This window comes from Mycteria americana, chromosome 1, assembly GCF_035582795.1.
Source record: "Mycteria americana isolate JAX WOST 10 ecotype Jacksonville Zoo and Gardens chromosome 1, USCA_MyAme_1.0, whole genome shotgun sequence".
In the NCBI taxonomy this organism is placed as follows: Eukaryota; Metazoa; Chordata; class Aves; order Ciconiiformes; family Ciconiidae; genus Mycteria; species Mycteria americana.
Window position 1 is genome coordinate 141,345,338 of NC_134365.1, and position 16,068 is coordinate 141,361,405.

At 37.6% G+C, this 16,068-nt stretch overlaps 1 protein-coding gene across 6 annotated transcripts in view; it reads right to left on the reverse strand.

The window, feature by feature from the left end:
• The window catches only part of TBL1X (transducin beta like 1 X-linked), a 204,740-nt gene that overhangs the window by 95,237 nt on the left and 93,435 nt on the right, over positions 1-16,068 (reverse strand). For 2 of the 6 annotated variants that reach the window (XM_075522590.1, XM_075522616.1), the window contains one exon: positions 15,091-15,170. The exons of the other annotated variants lie outside the window; for them this stretch is intronic. The gene's annotated coding sequence lies outside the window, so the exon portion shown is untranslated. The remainder of the gene's footprint in view (positions 1-15,090; positions 15,171-16,068) is intronic. 6 annotated transcript variants of the gene reach the window in all.

The window sequence follows — 16,068 nt, forward strand, 5'->3', positions numbered from 1 at the left end:
CTTTCATTTTTAAACTTTCATTGGTAATATTAACATTACAACCTATCACTACTTACAATAGGATTAAGGTCTCCACAATTTAGAAAGAAATTAAAAAAAAAACCAAAAACACGAGATCACAGAATACAGCTGCAAAAGTGATTAGAGTGCTGTAGAAAATACTTTAATATGAAATATTTGGGGAGTTCAACTTGTATAGTTTATTAAAAAAAAAAGACAGATGACCTGATTACAGCACCTAAGTATTTTCACGGGGAGAAAATACTAAGTACCACCTGGCTGTTTTTCTAGCAAAAAAAGGGTACACATAAAACAAATCAGCATCTGGAAGCAGACACCAAATTCAAATGAGAAATAAAGCACATGCTTTTCATCACCTGTGACTAACCATTAGCGCAGCTATCAAAAGGAGAATGAAGAGATGCTCCATTTGTTGATATCAAGGTTTGATAGAAGATGAATTTTTGTGAAAATGCAAGTTATCTTGAAGTCACATACAAGTTACTGGGTTTCACCCAGATAGGCAAAGTTTGCAATATGGAGAAAGGGAGATCAGGTGATGTAGTCATCCCTTCCTGGTCATAAATTAAGTATCTTATGATCCGAAACAATTGTCTAGCTTTGCAACTAAAGCACTGGATGGCAATGAGCACTGTGCATGCTAAGCTGCTGGTGCTAGCACATCCTTAGTGACACATATGCACATATACACAGACATACAGTGAGACAGTGGGTGTGTGTGTTCAGGCCATATGTGGAGTCAGAGAATTACAACCATCCTTCCAGGGACAGGTGGACTAAATTCTGCCATGAATAATATTCTGGCTTCTAATTTAGGAAGCCAGTTCTTTTCCTCCATGAGCTGAAAGGACTCGGTCACAGGAAAGTGGTAGTGGGAGCTCTCTTCACATGGGTCATTCAGGGCATCCGTAAGATGACTGAAGGCAGGCAATACGATTGCTGCTCTCTACATCTGCACCTCCGCTCCACAGGCGTAGAGCAATGAATAACAGTGCTTCGTGTTATTAACTAAGTAAGAAGTAAGAACAAGGAATGGCCTAAACGTTACACTGAACTGCTCTCATAGCAACCTTAAAAATTTCGTCCCTTAAGCAAAGATAAGGGAAGATATTGGAAGTGTCAATTTAGCTAGCGTTAGCGCTGTTGCTATGCTTTGGGCTGCTAAGCTGCCAGGAAATTTAACCATGCTTAAATATCAACCAAAAATAACAGTTAAAAAATTTCATTCATTTTCACTAACTGTAAATCTGGTACACACGGTTTGACTTTGGATGTTGCACTACTTTTGAAAACTCAAAAGTAAGCCGAACAATGCAAATACATCCACTGATCTCCTTATCTCTCAGCAACTCCATCGGACACAACCTCTGTGAAGCAAAACCGTGGAAAACCCTGACACCAGCTCACATGCAGGCAGTCGATACAAAAACCTCTGCTTATATCAGAAGTGAAAATTTAACTGAAGAATGCTAATGTTGCCTTTCACGGCTGTCCCCACAGCGCTGGTCGGAGAGCAGCTGCCTGCCAGGACACGGCGGAGTACAAGCTCGGTGTCAGCGCCAAGCCGCAGAGCACCCTTTACATTGAGAAGTCAATAAAGTGACGTTCGCCTAAAGGAGGCTTGAATTTGGTGCTGCCCTTAGTAGGACATAGATGAAATACTGCATTTATCCACTGCTTCATATGTAGATTTCCTTTTGTAGGCACCTGCATGATTTTAAGAAACCGAAATTGGGGGTCAGATTTATAGGAGGCACTTGAAATTATCAGCTGTGCAGGTGGCTAGGGGTAAGAGCACCTAAATAGTATAGGAGATTTACTCCGGATTTAAACTCAGAGTAATTAGTCACATCATTTAGGAAGATGTTTTTGTAAGTCCTACTAAATTCCTCTAAACAGGTTTAGATACTTAAATATTCTTCCAATCTGATTTATGTTTAAATACTGTTTCCACATAGTTTCAACTAAATTTTATTTATTTTTACTAAACAACATAGATGAGGAGAAACCAAACCAGTGACATTACTATTCTGTTTCATCACATTTCTCTTAATGCTGTTCCATAATAAAAAAACATTAATTGAGTAACTAATTTATTATCTCACTCCTTTCTGGCTTTTAAAGGCACAGGAGAGTTTAAATGAAAATAGGCCATCTTCAGCAGACACTGAACTACAAAAGCATTTTTGAGAGATTTCACTGTATCTCTGGGAAAGAAATGCAGGATACCTAGTGCACAACATGAATATTTTGCTTTCTTTCAAATTGATAAACAGCTTTAATATTTTCAAACAACCCCTAGGGGATTATACTTGTAGTAAACCAGGACTATATGGAAGATTCCAATAGGACATCAATAATTATGCCACCCTTCTGCAAAAAATAACCTAAAACGTATTTCCTAAAGCACTTCCTAAAAAGTGCACGAATCAGCGAAGAGAACATTCCAACATTTGCAAAACTTCTGCTGATGTGCTGGGCTTTTAGTTTCTTTATGGATTAACTTTATATATACATATAATCACAGGGGTATAACCACAGTTGTGGTTACCCTGGGCACGACCAGCAACGAGTCTGTGCAAGGATCACGGATAACACTGCAGTCACGTGGAGCCAAAACCAGGACCACCATTTTCAACACAACACAACGTGCTATCGTGTTTCCACAGAGTACCTATGCACTGGAACTTCAATCTCTGTTCAGAAAAACCCACACAATGCCTGCATATTAATGTATTTGCCCTAAAGTCTGATAGAGTAAATAAATACTATTTAATGGCTTGCTATGATACAAAACTTCCTCTCTAGATTGCTTACGTGTCTATTTTTCCCCCATAGCAGCCTCTTCTAAAGGAAGTTAGGAGAGGTTTTTTATTTTAAATCTACCATAGATGAATACTCAGATTTGACGAAGGAAACAAAGTCATGAGTCAGTCAGAAATCAGAGAGTCAACTTTGAAATAAATATTCATTATAGTACTAGTGCAAAAAGTTTTCCCATGGTAAAATCTGAGCCAAAGCAACAAAAAAACCCTCAGAAATAACCCGCTTTCCCAGAAAAACTTAAAATACTTAGACTTGAGAACCTCTCCCCAGAATGCGGCAGTCTTTCAGATGCAGCTCACAGAGCCTGGGCTGCCATTTTGAAGCGAGTGTCTCGAGGGAACACAAAACTGCAAGTGGAAACTCTTATCAAGTTTCATCTTAACTAACTCTCCCCAAGCTAGTGGACATGAAATTAAGAATTTTGGAAGTACAGTCTCCTTAATTTGGCTACATTCTGCCACCCCTTTTATATGCAGGCTCCTCCAGAGAGAAATTAACTCTTAGCATCCCGAACAGTAACTCAATACAACCAGTCTTGCAGCCAGACTGGAAGCCACAGCTGCAGCCTGGACTCTCAAAACCATTTACCACAGTCAACGCTTTGCCTGCACAGACGCTTCAACAGCTTTAGCTTTTTTCTGCTTCAGCTGTGTATTTCAGTGTAGTAGATATTCTCTCTATCAGGCGTAATCGTTTCGGAGATGGGAGATACATGAGCTATCTACCATTATTTGATAGGCCAGTACTTTCAGCAATAATAATGAATTTATGGAAAGCTTAGCTGTCAGGAACCAAGGCAGATACCAATAATGAAAATGCTTAGTACTGTAAAGAGGATTTTTTACAGTACACGGATTCATGGGTGCTATGGCCCGCAACACAGCAATTCTGATAATTGTTTATCAGAAAGATATACACGTATCAAACAGCACAACATTTATTTTACCAACCCTCAGGCAAACCAAATGCTATTTTTCTAATTAACAAGTCCAGATTAAAAAAAATACTTCTCTCTTGACAGTAACTCATGAGATCTCTGCTGAACTTTATAAAACATGAAACAAAAAGCACAGCATGTCTAGGACTGTTGTGATGGAAACATAAAGAAAAGCGCTTAATTATTAAATTCGTGATACTGCAGATAGGTGGGAAAGAATTATCCCCTTCAGAAGCATTGAACTGTAATCCTCGTTTGGCTATTTAGCTCTACCTCAGGCAAAAGCACAGAAAAAGAAACAGAAAAGAAGAAATGTAGTCTCCTCTGCACTGCCCTAACAGTCATCATTAACTGATTTAAAAGTAAGTGCAAGCTTAAAAAGAAAACCACGCAATATAGTTTAATTCATGTAACTTTTGCCCTGAGTAGATCAGTCACTCTAACCTACGAAATTAACTTTCAAGTCTTTGGCCCCCAGTTGTGCAAATATGCCACTGCTTTCAGCATGCACATCTTGGAGGTACCCAACTGCAGAGCAGTACATGAAAGGATTTGTTGTTTCCCACATTTGGACAATGCAAAGTATGTACAGTTTTCTCAAGGTGCATCAGTAATGTGAATTGCAGCCCATGGCAAAGACAGAGCTAGTACAATTTTCCTAAACAAGGTTTAATATGTGTAGCCAGTATCATCAGCTTCGTTTTGGATTAGCTGTAGTTTCCAAGAAATTTTGAAGGTGGGATACGATGGGCACTGCGGTAATATAATCTTGATGTTGTGGAGGCATAAATAACCGTTGCAAGGTCAGGCTTTAGGAGAAATGACTACAATCAACTTACTAGGAACAGAGATGGCAGGCACTTTGGACATGCCACAGGGGATTTGGGGAGTGGCTTGTCCCCAGAGGACCTTTTGTAACTTCATCTTGTATGGAACTTCAGCTACACATCCCTGTAACCAGATGCGTATATATGGTAATTAATATAGTTAAGTTGCATTTTCCCTTTACATTACAGCAATTGTATGAAACACTCTAGGCTAGAAGCTGCTGAATCAGGAAATGGATCAGAAGCTAACTAAAATGCCTTTCTAGTTATTGATTCCTGCTCTCTGTTTCATGTCAGCTTCCTAGAATCCATCCAACACAAGCACGAAAGGGTAATGAGTTTCTGAACACACACTCTAATAGTGCACACTGCATCAAAGCTTTCAGTAATTGCCTGGATGCTGCTTCCCAGCAGTACTAAACAACTTAAATATAATTAGCTGGAAGCCCTATGGGCTGCATTTCCCCACTGGAACACCTCTTACACTAATCCATTTATCAGGCTGACAGATGACTGAATCACTCGTACTTTGGACCCATTCTACTAATAATATTTCTCAGGCCAACATTTTGGTTCGTTCCTTATCTGGTACATTTTTGCAAAGAAAAAACCTGCATTATTTAGAGTGGGGAGAGAACCAGACATCTAACACGTTCCGAACAATGTTATTTGTTTGATATTAGCCCACTAAGTATAAAATGTTGGAGCTATCAGGCAGAAAATGGAAACAAAATGTATGCATTATGGAACTGTATGATGCCAAAAATAATACGGAAACACACAAACACTGAAAGGACTTTTGGAAGTTTTCCAGCCATTGAAAAGTTTTCGGAAGCTTGGATAAGAGGATAGTTTTCAGGGCATCCTTCCTGAAGATGGCCTGACTATAGCTGTCAAGAGATAATTTCTCCATATTATTTACTTCTGGTACATCCTTCTGAAGGATAGGTGACAAAAGAAATTTTAAAGCTGTTTGAATTATATGCAAATAGACATGAATTGAACATCATGCTGCCACAGAACTATGCACTTTGCAAGCTGCTAGAGAATTCTCATAGAAGTACAGAAAAAATATTTAATTTCTTGGGCATAGTTTTCTAATGTTGTAACGAAAACTATTTTATCGTCGTATTCCTGTGGCTTTTATTTCCAGATAGGTTCCAATAAGTGGACCTCTGCTGGGGCTGAAATTATAGGGACTGCAGGCAAGGTATTCCCAAATGTGCCATCCTGTTGAAATCAAGTCATTGTAAAAATGCTAAATTCTCATTAAATTCTTTTAAACGATGAAAAATATTACTCTAGAATGTTACACTCTTGTGCTTCCTTTCTAACAAGTTATGGGACAGGAAATAAAAAGGGACAAAGCTGGTAATGGCCAATAAGAAGATCTAGAAAAAGAGGGCTTTTAAAAGGTGCCCTTCTAGACCCGTTATACTACGGTCAATAATCCATACTCTGGCTTGGATCTCACCAGGACCCAGCTAGAGTGGTAGCATTGTTTCATCTGGTTATTTCCCCTGGATGTTCTCATCATGGACACAGCAAATCTTCATGTCGCAAAACACTAAAACATGAAGAAATGACTCCTTGTACTACTTCTACGTGAGCCTAACCAATATGCTTGTTGTAAAGCTGACAGTCAGCATTCATGAATTCTCTTAAAAATAGTACTGCAAGTTAAAGTTAAACCATGGCCTCATCCTTTCACCTGGAAAGATGGCCATCAGTATGAATCCAACTCCAAAGAGTGATGACAAAAGCTATACTTCAATATTTAACAATGAAAGAGATAATTAAAATATATTCCGCGATCAGAAACTGATTTAGCTTGTGAATCAAGCAGCAGCAGCAAGATGAGGTACAGCCAGCATTTCCTGGGATCAAGACCAACCATCCATCTCAGAACAGGGCCAAGGAACAGCAGCTACTTGGACATTACCAGACTTGATTTTTGAAAATGCGATCACAGGTGTTTACACTGCCTGGTGAAGTACCTCGCAGGTTGTTAAATACTGAGCTGTTTGAGATTTCTTCATGTGAACCCAGGAACAGGAATCTCAGTTTCACAATGCACTCTCCACCCACTCCTTCCCTCCGGCCTGAAACTGGAAAACTCATCCCAGAGACATTGACACTTGCACATCAGCCAGCCAACTTTCCTGTCATTTAAAACCAGCCTCTTCCATCCCAGCTTCATCTCCTCTGTTTAGTGTATTTTCTACTTCTACAAAAGAGCAGACAGTATCGTGAGCAAGGGCTGCCCTGAACTGTGCGGACCTCAACACTTGTCAGTCATACTTTCACATGAAATGCAGAATTTCACACTCCTGTTTCCACAGACTCCTTTGAAAGGCAGCGGTATTGAGCAGAACAAACATCAGATCTAATCAAAAGAACATTCTAAAGTAAAAAATGTTGAAAAACTTTCTCCTGCTTTTAGCCATTTTTCATAAAACAGATCATGGTCATGAATTTCCTAAGTAAGAAACCATCTTTGCCAGGCAGGGAATGTAACATTACCTTCATTTGTATGCTTTACGAAAAAGCTTGCTATATTGTTAGTGAAGCTGAATTTCCTGGGTATTATTTCTCATTTGAGACAATTCTTTAATTCTTGAGGTAAATAATATCTCTTTAAAGCACTTCCAAAGTTATTACATAAACAGACTCTTCCTTTTATTTTAAGCCAGGGGCAAATATACAGCAGCTTGATAGTTAAATAGTCGCACTAAATTCTTGGGCTTTTTTAATAGAGGGAGAAGAAAGAGTTTGAGGAGAAGAGAGGAATCATCTAAGAATAAAACTTACAGCTGCAGTCATACTCCACTAACTACCATACTTCCTATGGTAGGTAGTGTACATTTGGAAGGACATGGCATGGTAAGCAATTAGATACTGCAAAAATGCAGACGGTTTTACGAGTGCAAATAAATGGCTGTTCTAAAAAGCATGGCAGAAGTGACCTAATACATTGATCTGCAAACAGAACACTTATTTGTAGTATCTATTTGAAAATTAGATTTTTATATTCAGTAACTAGTGTCTTCAGCATTAGGAAGATACTGAATTTTCTTGCAAGATGACTTCTGCACAGTCTCCATCTTTGGACTCCTGGCTGGGTCTAACCCCACAGCTGGCCTTGCTTTGAGTCAGGTGTTGGACTAGAGACCTCCTGAAGTCCCTTCCAACCTGAATTATCTTATGATCGTACAATAATAATCTCTCCATATTAAAATTACATATGCTTCTTGTCCTATTTACACAGAAAATAAGGAGCTTAATAAGAAACGTAAGGGCACAAACTTGCATACTGAATCCAGACAGATCCAAGGTCTTAAAGGTATCAAATATGAGATATTCTTTCTAATCATACAAAGTTTATGCTGGTTAAGAAACTATAACAAAGCTGGAGACTGATGACTAAAGGCACAGAATGTTTTTGTTATACTGCAGATTACCTTACAACATCACCTTTTCCTTTTACTAAATCACTTGTAGAGCTATAGGAGTAAAAACTATTTATATTAAATTAAATTACAGTTTAACTATGTGAATTGTAATCTTCCACCAATTAAAATGCATGACATACAATAATAGGTTATACTGTCTGGATATGAAAAATGCAGCTGAGAATACTGGCTAGAGAAATACACTAAATGAAAAACAGAGCAGGAACATGAATTTATCTGCAGTAAACAGGGCTGTGAAAAACCTTAGCATTTCAGAACACGCAGACAAAAAAACCCTGCAACAAATGTCACACAGACTCTGTGGTAAAGAACACTGGTCTGGCACTTTCTTGGTCTGAGGAACCCAACCCTTTGAGCTGGCCAGTAACTTAGGTATTTCACCACATTTGAACTTTTTAATAAAATATTGTAAGAGTCAGCAGTAGAAGTGAAATTCCAGAAAAAAACCTACAAAATTATCATCTGCAAGTTACAGGAAATAACTTCTCTACATTTTGTTCCCGTTGATTAATCTGATTAACCTGATGGTTGATACTAGCTCTCTCATCATCTTATACCTTATAGGAGTAAACGGGTATCTGTTCCTCTATAGTGAGATCAAATTCACCTCTTTTGACTAGTATATATGAGAATTTTGACTAGTATATATGAGAAAAGTTTGTATGTATAATGAGATTGGGATAAATTCATTTAATGAGTTTCAGTAAAGTATTATACGTGATGTTCTATATGTATGTGATGTTTTCTGCTTTAATGTAATTCTGATACCATAAATAGTATGATCTAACCATCTTTGGTTTGTTTTATTTCATGTTTCCATCTACTTTAAAAGGTATTTTAGCTAATAAAGCTCACAGATTTTTAATGACTCTGTAGTCTGTACTTTATTAAGGGGACACACAGAAAGAGTATTCAAGGTCTTAGTATTAGTAAATAGTTATCTAAATGATTTAGCCAATACATGGTTTATATTCTCTATCTCATGGTATGTTCAGACATTGTAAAGTTCATAAAGTATGTTCCAAAGGCATTATGAAAAATATTAATCAAGTGTCAAAACGTAAAAAAAACACCCCAAAACACCCAAAACCAAAAAAACCCAAACCAAATGCAAAACCACACCAAAGCTTGAAAATTCAACTAATTAGTTAAACTTGTTGAGGAGGGAGAATGACTTTTGAAATGTGGAAAACTGCAAAATTAAGTTGATTTCCTTTTTCCTGAAGCTTCCTCGGCCTTGCTACTCCAGCATGAAAGCCCAAAGGTCCTGATTCTGTTGCTCCAAACATCATTTCTTGAAAGCTTGCAAGGACCAAAGAGCTTAAGAGTGGAAAGAGAAAAACGCTTCTATTACTTCCAGCATCGTGAAGTGTCTCGAAGTGCTTAATGCCTACCTGTGCATCAATTTTATTTAATAAATTCTTCTAGCTCTGTTCAATAAATAGTAGGTCTGTTTTTTCAAATGCTAAAGTAAGAAATTAAGAACATCTGAAAGTCATACAGATCAGGACAATAATCCGAATTACAATGCAAACTGCTTAAATTCGTATATATACGTGTATGTCCTAACATAACACTGCACCTTCATGTACATTTTATAGCACTGAATTTTATGCAGCCAGTATGTGATGTTACTTTTAGTCAGCATTAAAAGGTGATTTTTCCCAGGATCTCAGAAGTGCAATTACCATTGACTTGAAAACAAAAGGGAAGCAGCCTGCATTTCTGGAAACCATGTTAGTCTTTTCATCTTGGAAACTAAACTCTCCTTCTGCAAATTGAGAAAGCTATGAAAAGTGAGAGTAAGTATTTGCACAGAAAGATATCTGCTTTTATTGTGCTATATTAAATTAAACAGAACCTTTTTATTTCATGATGGAACATGTCAGGGATGTTCATGCCACTTAACTTTGATTCCAATTTAAGTATATGCATATGGATGCTGATACCTAAAGCTGAGTTGTATGAATATTCAGTCTTCATTATAATGAGTGGTTTTCTTGTATTACATTAGCAGGAAAAGAAGGACCTAATAGCAAAAGATTCACTGAAGTCAAAGAAGAATTATAGCAATGATAGCAGCAATAAAAAAAGGATCATTAAGAGTCTTTTTGCATCTCACTTTACAGATTTTGTTTACTTTTCATCTAAGCCTTTTAGTGAGATGCAAGGTGTTACAGCCATTTTTTGCCCTAGCCTTTGAAATTATTTAGGAAAATTCTGAGGCATAGGCTAAGAGGCTTAGAAGCTCTGCTTAGAAATTTTGGAGGACAGGTATTAAAAAGTTCAATTTCATCAGGGTAGCAGTAAGTCTAGCCATATTCCCCATTCTATCCACTGTAGTGTGCAATTTCAGGCTGCAGTCATGCTTCTTGTTCTGAGTGAAGCTTCACTGGTGTAGCCTTATTCCCTTGCTTCTCGTAATCACTCTTCCCTTACATTCCTGCTGAACATTGCTGCCCCTCAGTATCTGTGGAATAACTGCTTATGTCAAAATTATTCTGATTAAAAGAGTTCAGAGAGTTGGTGTTAAAAAGTGTTTAAACTAACCTAGATTATAGTGAACAAATCAGGTTAGGGAGTGACTACAAGATCAACTAAATCTCGTGGGAGCAATACTGAACAGTTGTGAACAGTGGGGGACAGAAGCCTATTCAGCCAATTCAGCTGCTGCCAGAATAAAATGTGGGAGACACAGAGAACTGCCCTCATTCTTAGGTTCTTTTCCTTTCCTCTTTTCTTCTTTTCTCTTTTCTTCTTTTCTCTTTTCTTTTCTTTTTTCTTTTCTTTTTTTCTTTTCTTCCCAATATCTAAAATCCTAAAACACTTATTCCTGATTCAGACTGCCAAGTTTCCTCAAAACAATTACCTCTCCAGCAGTAACCCTGTTCAGACTTTTAAGGCACATCGGTATGGTAGCTAAAAATACCCACCCTAACTAAACACCCCTACCCCACCCCCCCTCGCCTCAGTAAACCAGCAGTGAGTTTAAACACAGTCATCCTGGTGTCCTCAGTTCACCTTGTTATTGCCCCTCCAGTTGCTGCAGCACAGACGGGATGCAACATCTCCCACTGTTTGGGGACTGCCCCTAAAGGTGAGCCATATGTTTTGCAATACCTCGAAACAGCAGGATAAGATAAGGAAATCTCTGCAGCCTTAAGGCAGAGTTGCTTTGATTTCACTGCTTTGTGTCCTGCCCTTGTTTATTTATTTTTCTGTTTCTTTACCGAGAGCTTTTGCAATTTAATTTATCTGGGTTAAGCCTAAAGAAAAAAATACAAATACTGTGTTTGTGTGTGTGTGTGTGTGTGCGCGCGCGCATATGTGTGTGTGCGTGTGTGTGCGTGCGCATGTAATGCCTAGGAAATCTCCTGTGTTATCTGTCTGTGTAACATTTACCTTCCACTAGACAAATATATTTTTACACAGTCTGGAATCAAAACAACATTCTCAGCATTCAAGACATTCTGTCATCACTGCCCATTTGTTGCCCTCTAGGTTTCTCTCAGCTGGCAAATTTCCCATTTAAGGAATTATCAGATTCATCTGCTTAGACAAGGCTGCAAAATAAAATGAAAAGCTGGATTATTCTAGAGAACTCTTATTTTTCTTTCAGGGCAGAAAATCCAGCGCACGAGAGCTGAACGTTAACAGCAAATGGAACCAATCTCTCAGACTTCACAATTCTACCTCGCTATACTCTGCAAAATCTAATTTTGACTAAGATGCCACAACATTTATTTTACATTTATCCTTTACTTCTTTAAATATATATATTGCCACTTATTATGTTAACCTGTTTTGGAGCCCTAAATATTATGCTCATAGGCAATGGTTTTTTTTACTGTAGTTCTAGTAAGCATGCTGCTCGTGCATACTGCTGCTTCTATGCAATTTTTCATAAAGAATTGCCAATTGCTTTGCTACCATTTTCCCTACATCATATTTTTTGCAGAGAAAGTGTAAGAAAAAATGGAAGAAAACATGTAAAAGTGAATAAATTACCAGTTTTCCACAGCAAGATGGCTCAGGATTTTCTTGAGCGATGGAGTAGCTTTCCAGTCAGAAGCTGTACTGCAAAACCATGCTTGTGTTTCTGGGCCCACTGGCTGCAGCATCAAGATTTCTGGAGGCATATGCCATGGTTCTTAGCACTGTAATACACTATAACTCTACACAACCCTTTCGTATCAAGGTGTGGGAACACGACTTTCTCCCCATAGGTAGAAAGAAAACTGTGGGAAGGTCTGAAGAAATGTCTCAACATCAATTCTCCTTACTGAACAGCTAAAGCAGGTTTCATTTTCTTGCCACAGATGAGTGAACTAACAAAAACTCTATCAAATTCAGGGTAGGGTTTAACGCGCTGAGTGAGTACGCACATGCACGGGCACCAAGTTAAGCAGAAGATGAACATAAGAGAAACCCTAAGTGATCCTAAAGTCATTAACACAACAGCAAACCCATTACTGAGCCAGAACTGCTTTATGGAGACTATTGCCTTCCAGTATTGATACTAAACCACTATCTTATACTGTTCACCCAAGTAAAAGTCTATTTCAAGGTGTTATATTGTTATAACACAGCGATTAACCAATTTCTTTTTAGAGCCTCCTCTGAGAGCTTAAAAATTCATGATTCACTTTATTACTATTCTGTACAGCTTTCCATATTTTTTAAGTGGTATGATTAAATTTATCTGTGGTTGCTAATGGTTGCAATATGGAAAATGCTCCATATGAAAGTCACCGTTCCACATACGCCCAATGGATCTCCTTAAAACACACCGTGAATCCCAAACAAAAAGGACTGCAAGTGACAAATCCTTTTCATTTCTTCTCAAACAGGCTAACCTGAATGTGCTGTTTGTGCAAAAGGCAGACAGGATGGACTTGTGAAGAAATACTGCAAATGGAACAAATAAAGTAGTGCATTATATTTTCCACATTTTAAGGCTGGAAATTAGTCCATAAACTCATGTGGGTTCAGGCCCTACTGATTCACATTTTACAAGATAAAAACTCATCCAAGATTTGATGCTATGAAATGAGGACTACCAAAAAGCATGCTGAACTTGGAAATTCGATGTGTTCCAGTTCATCACCAAATTTAAAGATTTTCTATTAGGTTTCAAGGGTCTTCATACTGTCTTATTTATTTAGACTGAACATTCTAGTACTCCAGGCTTGGGCACCAAAAGATACTAAGTACTACACTTTGCCATTAGGGCATAAAGTATTAAACATTTATTAAAGAAATCAAGCCAACTGTTTAACAAGGTTAACTCCAACATCCATAGAAATTGCCAGAGATACAGACCTACAAATACATTGTGGTTTTATTGAATGTAGCAAGATATAATAGCATGCAATCTCATTAAAGAGCCAACCGATAAATAATTTTGTGCCATCCAAAATGATAGGTCATTCTAAAACCTGAAGTCATGCACCAAAGAACAGTAAGATATACTGTAACACAATAAAAAAAAATGTAAGAAGACCAATCTATCAAGGTATCATTAAGTAATACTATTATGAGGTTCTAGCAACATAAACCATGGTTGGTATCTGAGTGATTTCTTTGTTGTGTGCATTGCAATGTATACTCTGGAAGAACAAAGTTCGTTACGCAGAAGTTAAACGATCTTGTTGTTTCTCCTTTATTTTTTTGTGAGCTGATGAGCTATTCAAAATCATGTAACTGAAGGATGCTTTCAAATGGAAAAATTACCTTGGTTCCAAAAGAGACACTGGTGCGACTTTTCAGAAATACCACATTAGAAATAAACCACCATAAAATTTGCATTGTATTGATTCTGGGGCTCTAAAAATGCACTCTAGACTGTCATTACCATTAAAGGTGATGAATGTGTTTTAATTCACCGGTGATTTTTCGGGTACAGGCATCCCTCCACCAATGCACTTCACTTCTTCCTCCCTGTGAAAAGGGGGCTCAAATACTATCATCAGATGGCAATGCAGACCCACTATGGGGCTAGTGAAGGGGCACTTCATTAGAAGTCTGCTGACTGATGCAAACATTCTGCAAAATTCTTTAAAGCAGAAGCATACCATTAATTTCGATATTTATTACTTTCTATGAAAGATAAGTGACTCAACGTTGGGAAGGGCTTTACAAGGCTAATATTTCACCCTAATACTTTTTTGCTTCGTGATGTGCCTGCCTATTATGAGACTAAACTTATTCCAAAGAATAAATTAAGCAATAAGACACGACAAGCAGCGCATTTGTAGGCAATTTACTTACCACCTAAGGCATGTTACAACAGCACAAGGCCAAAGGCTGAGTAACTTTAACCATTCAATAAATGCAATAATAATCGAACTGAAATGCACAGCATTGGGAGACTTATTTCTATCACGATATGAATTTATACATAGAACCAAGTGCTTCTGTGCATTTAGTGACTGTTATTAAATAAATGATATTGTTGAGAAACTTTTTCTAACCATTGTTCTGAAAATGCTGTTCAAGACAAATTAAATGTAGAGGCTTATATACTTTGTTCTATGACCAGACGTTGCTTGTGAAATGACAGAACTAACCCCCAGACTGTAGGTCCAGTATCAGTTTAAAAAAAATCCATGCAGACATGAATAAATATTAAAGAACTGGGCAGCATAGGGCAGGACAGATATCAGTCACTCTAGAGATTTAGCAACTGGCCTGCGCTATCCTGATCACATACCAATTAATTAAGGTCTAGTTGTGGAAGCAACAAAGAATTAATTTAAAATAATTTATTTTTTCTAACAGCACTAACTCATCTCATTCTGAAGAGACTGTGCACAGACATAAGGCTGTGCTACTGGAATATTGTTTACTTCGTTGGTCCAGCTTTAATGAGTAAAACAATGACATTATTTAGGTTCGTGATCTATTCGCCTGTCACAGTGAAGTTCACCTCTTAAATAAATAGTGCGACAAGCTGACTTTAATTTGTACTTAGCATACCAACAATTGATTTTTCCCATAAACTCACTCTCTTTCTGCTCTGCTTTGTAACTACACGGTCGGATCCGGTTTAACTCTGGTGCGGAGAGCTGCTTTCCATCCACATTCCTAAGAATTCAAAAAAACTAACACGACTGAGAATAAAAGATGTGAAGATGTACTCGTGAGGTGGAAAGACTGGGCAGTAAACCATTTTACAAGAAAGCACAGCACCTGTTTATTCTGTCATCTTCATTATCCTCTGATGAGTCTTAATCTGTAAGGAGGGCTATTTTTAAAGACAAAGATAAGAATAGTAATTTCAAAAACTGAGAACTAGCTACTGGATTCTCTTTTCCTGTCTCTTCTACCCTACTCCCCCCAAACAAGGAAAAAAAATCCATCCATAGTTTAATACTGAATATGTACACACATAAATAAAACCAAAACCCTTTAAACATCAGCACACTGGTGTTTTCTATGTTCATTAGTAAATGAATGATATCACATCTAAGCTCTTGGATGTTAAAGACCGAAACATACAGCTCTGGGACAGGCTGCCACTGCTCCTAATGCTGAACTAAAACATGCTAGCAAAAATCCAGACAAGACTATTGTTACTTTCTGATTTAAGAAATCATATTCTGTAAAGATGTTTCTTACAGTTCAGTCCAGACAAAATGTAACTTACAGTCTCGTACTAAAAGAGGTGTCTTTGTGTTCCAATTTACGTCATTCTTTTCAGGCATTTTAAATTTTTATGTGTTTTCCACAAAACATAATTCTGCATAATATACACAATATTCAAAATTATTTTAAATACAAATTTAAAATTAAAAGACCATAAAAACAGACTTACTACATCAAGTCAAACATCCACTTTAGCCAGTATCTCTTCTTTAACCATGGCAAAAGTAGGTATCTAATGAAGAATGTATGAACAAAGCAAAGACACAGTGGTACTCTCCCAGCCCCCAACAGCCTACAGCTCTGGGACCTCCTGATGGTTCCAGTATCGAGACACACC